Raw genomic sequence first — 6,296 nt, forward strand, 5'->3', positions numbered from 1 at the left:
TTGACAGATTTCATCTCTCTTTCAGGGTTCTAAAGTCTTAAACTTTTAAGGTCAAGCTTCTATTACAATCCTAAATTCTGCCGAGCAGCCCTTTTGAGAGGTAAACACTGCAATAAATAGAGAGACTGTTTAGCTGGAACCTACCTTTCTGGCTGCGGTAACCAGTCTTCCTGGGAAAATACCAGACAGATTACTACAGAAAAATCCAATTCTGAATTCCCAGCTTATATATAATATTTTGTTTCTTCTCTTTGAATTTTCCAGTCCCCTTGAAGTATAACACCGATCCTACTTCCCTCCTCCCAAACCCTAGAACCCTGTAGTGAATTATAATAATAACAGTAAACACCACCAATTAGCACTGTGATAAACTCCTGGCGTACATAGTCCCATTCAGTCCTCATATCAACTCTGTTATGTAGGTACTAACATTAATTTTATTTACACGTGAGCTACTGAGGTTGGGAAAGTTAACTGCCCAAAGTAGAAATTGCTGGTCCATGGTGAACCAGCCCTTAAACCCATTTCTGAGGTCAACGCCAGCACTTTTCATCCCTGCACCTGACAGTACCCGGGCCCTTCCCACTCTATCCTTCATTCTTACCCAGACAGTTGTCTTAGGCTATATTCACTTAAGTACCTGGCTTCTGTCTTTTAGTCCAGGTTCCTATTTAATTCAGTTTAATTCTACGATGAGCTCCATAACAGACACAAAGTATTCTGCCCTTAGTTTTCTTGAAACTAAACTTTCTTCCCCTAAATGAGGTGGGTATCCTTTGAATAGGAAATCCTGGCCTTGCTTCCATCTCCTCAGAAAATTAGTGAACACATTAGCAAAGCACTGGGTGCCAGGCATTCGTCGTCTCTGACTGCTGACTCCCTGAAAAGACCACTCGGATAATCCAGTGGTCAAGCAAAGCCAAGTTTATGGTTTCTTATCACGGTAAGAGAGAGCACCATCCTGACATGATCATAGTGTGTCTCAGAAGGGGGACTTCAGGGATGAATATTTGTGAGGTTCAGGCACTCTGGTTTAAGGTGGAGTTTTCACTGTGGAGACCGACTTGTGACTGGGCCAGGTTTGTGATCTAATAGTTTAAGACTGGTGAGCTCTGCAAGGCGTGGGTTTTGAAGTGACTCTTGATGAGTAAACAACAATTTGATAAGCAATCTGGTTTTCTCAGTTGAACAATCTATTATTCAGCTAAATAAATTTTCAGGATGTTCTTGAAACAAATATTTTGCAACTTTATCTTCTTAGGTGAGAACTTCCCAGAATAGAAAGTTATGCTAATGTAGTCATTCCTGTTTTGTGCAGTTGAAAGCAGCTTTTGCACAGTTCTTTCTGTGGCTTATCTGTAAATGGAGATGATTATAGCGCTTACCTCATGGAGTTATTATGTTTATTGAGTTAATGGAGGTAAAGCACTTAGAAGAGCGCCTGGCACACAGAAGGTGGCATGTATGTATTTATTGCCTTCAAAACCTAGTACACTTTAATTGGTCTTGCCCTTGCCAGACTGAGAAAGACTCTCAGTCTAAATGGATTCTTGAGGAGGATTTTTTTCTGATAAAGGCAGATTTATAGCAATGATAGTCATGCAACAGCTCTACATGACTTTGATTTTTAAGTCATTCTGAATAAATAAAATTCATAAAATATGCATATATATATATCTCTAGCTCTAGCTCTAGCTTCTATCTCTCCTGAATTCCAGATGTGTATTTCCTATTGGAAATGAAACTCAGTATGCCAAAGTGGAGATTTCCCCAAATCTTTCCCTTCTAAATGTGTTCTCCTAGCACCCATCTTGGCATTCTTGGAACCACTGTTACTGAAGACAAAGTAATCTGTGATTTCTTCCCCAACCCTCCCATTCAGGCTAATGTCTCATTCATTCAGAAAATTAGTTGAAAACCTTTTATGTTCCAGGTGAGACTGGGACTAGAACAGGGAATAAAATGGTGAGCAAAACAGACATAGAACCTTCTCTCACAGAGCACACAGTCAACTGGCCAAAAAGGACACTAATCAAATGTAAAGTTGCAATTGCCACAAGTGCCATTTGGGAAGAGGTGACATAAACACAGATATATGATGAGATTTGAGACTGCTTGCATTCATTTTCCTTAAATGGGGATGTGGGGAAAATTGAAGTTCCTCTGGCCAGGATCCTCACCTGACCCTAAACTACTTGATGATATAATTGGCCTTCTGCTAGACTAATGCTTCCACAGCTGTGGATAATAAGCTATTATTGACTGGGTCGCTATATAAAGAGCTCTGCCCAGTGCTCTGGGCAGAGGCAGAGGGAGAGACTGAGACCGATTAGGGACCTGCAGACTGCTGGATGCAGACATGATCCTAGTGCTCGACCTACCGCCGTGAGAATCAAGCCAGGTATAAATCCTTTTACCCTAAGAATGTTCCATTGTCATTTCTTGGTCTCATTTGAATCCATAGTGAATTTGCCCATGGCTTAAATCCTCAGGCAAGACAGGAGAGTAATTAAGGCCACCTATATCAATATGGCTTCATTATTTATTTCAGTAATTCTTGCCCAAGGAGCTAAGGCTGTATACTAATAAATACCTTTATTATTTGCTTTAGGAACTTACCAAAAATCTATCTGTCTGAACCTTATCTAGTCAAACAATTTGTTAGGACAACTGTTACCTATCATGATTTGCTTCAAAAGTCATCTCATTCTAAATTCATCAACCCTAAATTATACAGCTGACCATTGAACAACATGGGTTTGAGTTGTGTGGGTCCACTTAGATGTGGATTTTTTTTCAATAACTATATTGGAAAAACTTTCAGAGATTTGTGACAAATTGAAAAAACATTTCCCTTTTCTGTAGCTTACTTTATTGTAAGAATACAGTACATAACACATATACACAATATGTGTTAATTGTTTACGGTATCAGTGGGGCTTCTAGTCAAAACTAGGCTATAGTAGTTAGGTTTTTGGGGAGTTAAAAGTTGGATGGAAGGTTCTCTGGGCAGAGAACAACAACTTATATCCACAACAAAGATGTTGCAAATATTAAATTCTATATTTAGGCCCCAAATATATGATGTCATCTTTATAGTTCTCAATATAAGTATAAGACAAGAAGGAAAAAGAAATAAGAAGAGAAAGAGAAAAATGGAGTAAGAGCTAGAGGATGATGTAACATGGGTTAAGTAGATGATTTTCCAGATAAAAGATACCTAAAGATGTTTTTAGTCTGAGGGAGGTAGAGTTGAAACACAAGAGAGAAGGGGAGAAATCAATGGAAAAAAGGTCAAGGAGGAGAAAGAATAAAGAACATAGAAAGAGGATTTTAGTCTTGAGGAGGGACACCTCATCTTTTGGCACAGGAAGGAAAGAGGTTTTGATGGGTGTGGATCTACCACACTTAAAAATCACCAACTTCTGAACTTTGAAAAGGTTTATTTTCACTTTGAAATATCTTTTACAAAGGAATTGTCTTAATGTTTCATAATTTAATTGCAACATTTTTTCTTAGGGTTATATGAAATAATGGTGCTTCTTACAATCAATAGTCTTACATTTGATGATTCTTGGCTGGTGACTATATCAGCAATCTGAGGGCCTTCGTGTTTGACCCCCTCTGTGCTCTTGGTTTTCTATGCAAGTGAAGTAAGATGTTGGGGAGGAAAAGTCTTCCTCCATCCTTCAAGGTTTTTCTGGCTGGTCTAAGAATTGAACTGACATGAGACAGATTAACAGGAGAAATCAAATTTAATTTCATACTCATGGGAACCCCACATACATGAGATATTCAAAAACAGAAAGGTAAACTGAGGTGTATATGCCATCCTGAGCTCAGGAAAGGGGTAGGGGCTTGGGGTTTCCCAGGGGTGGAGGGCATTCCCAGGGCAATAAGAGCAGATGTTCGGTTATTAGATGTTTGCCCTGCCATACAGACTGTATGGTCACTTAGATAAAATTTATCCCTGGCAATAACCCATATTTTGGGAAAGACCCCAATTAAGGTTTCCCTAGTTTGCTAAGGATGGAGCTGCAGGGTCTAGGCTGCCTTCAACTCAAATAGGAGGCACATTTTGGGGCAGCCTTCCCTCCACCTCTACAAGGGGATGAGGTGAGGTAGTTTGTCAGTAGGGATGGGGCTAGAATGTGGATTACGTCAGTACACTCTGGCTCTGAGTTGCCTCTTAGCTCCACCAGTTATGAGCAGAGTCCTTGGTCAAGTTACTTAGCCTCTCTAAGCTTCTGTTTTCTCATTTACAAAGTAACAGTACCTAAACTATATGTTCAAGGTGAAGATTAAATGAGATAAACATATGGGGGGAAATATATTAGCATGTTGCCTGGGCCATAGAAGATGTGAATAAAGATTAGTTGTTGCTATTATTATTATTTTTGGTTCAATAAAGTGTAAATACTTGGAATGGCTGCCATGGCAAGTGGGGGAGAGTGCTAAGAACCATGGGAGCAGTGCTGAGAACAAGCTGAGAGGTGAAACAGCAGGTCCCCAGTGTCACGGGCTGGGCGGCGGCTTGGGTTCTGCCAGTGGAATATGGCTGGTCAGGCAGAGGTGCGGGTGGCCAGTTGTGCCCCCGATGTCTGGCTGGCTGAGTGAAGCCACATACCAGTCATGCCTCTGCTGCTGGACCTTTGCCTATACTGTTCTCTTGCCAGAAACACCTGTTCCCCATAGCCACCTGGCTCACCCCCTCACTTCATTCAGAGTCTTCCTCAAATGTCACCTCTACAGGAATGCCTCCCCGGCCACCCTACCTGGAGGAGCTTTCTGTACATCACCTGCTTCATCTTTTCATTTGCACGCGGGCATTATATGGGAGGAAACATCTTACTTCTACCCTCCTAGGTCCTTGGTTAGGGCCCCTGTAACAAAAGACAGATTAACAAAAGAAAAGAAAACAGAAGGTCAATAACATGTAAATCTCACATACACATGGGAGAAACTCAAGGAGGGGTAACTCAAAGAGGTGGGTTCAAATTTGGGCTCAAATACTATCTTCAGCTAAAACACAGGAAGGAGGGCATGGGGAAGACAAGCTATGGGGAAGTGACGAGGAGAAGTCTGGTAAGTCAAAGGTAAGGTTTGTCGTGAAGATGAACTTGGTGCCCCTTCCTTAGATAAGCATCTCTTGCAATTTAGAGTCATCCTTCTGGTACAGAGAGGGTGATACCCTTACAAATGGAGATTCCTTTACGAATGTCATTTCCCTTACAAAAGGGTAACTTCAGCTCTTTTCAGAGGTTCTCCTGTGTCTACTGTTTCTCAAACTTATCAGCTCAAAATAATCCTTATGCCAGAGAGGCATATTTTGGGGCATATGCTAGTCTCCTACAGTCATATTTTCGGGTGGTGTGTTCTGGGGTCCTACAGCACCTGGCATCATAGTACATTCATATTTGTGTATTCATTGCCTGACTTCCTGGCAAATAAGGAGGTGGTGGCTTTATCTTCTTCACTGCTCTGTCTCCAATATCTGGTATAGGATGGACACATAAATAATTGTTGAGCAACCCAATGAATAAATGAATGAATGAAGTTTGAGAGGGTGATTCCAGAAGTAGTCAGAAGTTAAGGTTGCAGTGGAAGAAAATGCAGTGAAAAGGCAGCTGACGTGCACTTGCTCGTTCATTCAGAACTATTGCTTGAGTACCTACTTTGTGCCTACTCTGTTCTAGATGCTGAAGACAGGTCAATGAAGAGGACAAAATTCCCATTCTATGGGGCTTATATTCTACTGTGGAGAGAGAAAATAAGCAAGATCAAGAATTAATTATGTACTGTGGTAGAAAGGGATATGCTATGGAAAAGTAGAGCTGGGCAAGTGGAATCTAGCATGCAGGGAAGAGGGAGGGTTTTAAACTGAGTAGTCAGGGGGAACAACCAAGGCAGTAGCATGTCAGCACAGACCAGAGGTTGACTGTGGAGTAAATCTTGAAACTTTCCGGGTGAAGACTTTTCTAGGCAGAAAGTACAGTGAGTGGGGCAGGTGCACACCTGGAGTGTACAGGGAGTAACCAGGAGGCCAGTGTGGCTGCAAGACAGGGGAGGGGCCTGGAAATGAGGAGGGTATACCCACCGCTGGGAGGTGTCTGTCCGTGTAAGGACTTAGGATGTGATTCTGAGCAATCGGAAACCATGCAGTGTGTAAGGTAGTAGAGTAACATGGTTAGAATTTTGTTTTAAACAACCTGAGTGATAATTGTCTTCATTTTATAACTAAGGAAACTGAAGTGCAGAGAGTGACACTATCTATTCAAAATCACAAAGCCAGTGGC

Source organism: Manis pentadactyla, chromosome 10, assembly GCF_030020395.1.
Source record: "Manis pentadactyla isolate mManPen7 chromosome 10, mManPen7.hap1, whole genome shotgun sequence".
Classification (NCBI taxonomy): Eukaryota; Metazoa; Chordata; class Mammalia; order Pholidota; family Manidae; genus Manis; species Manis pentadactyla.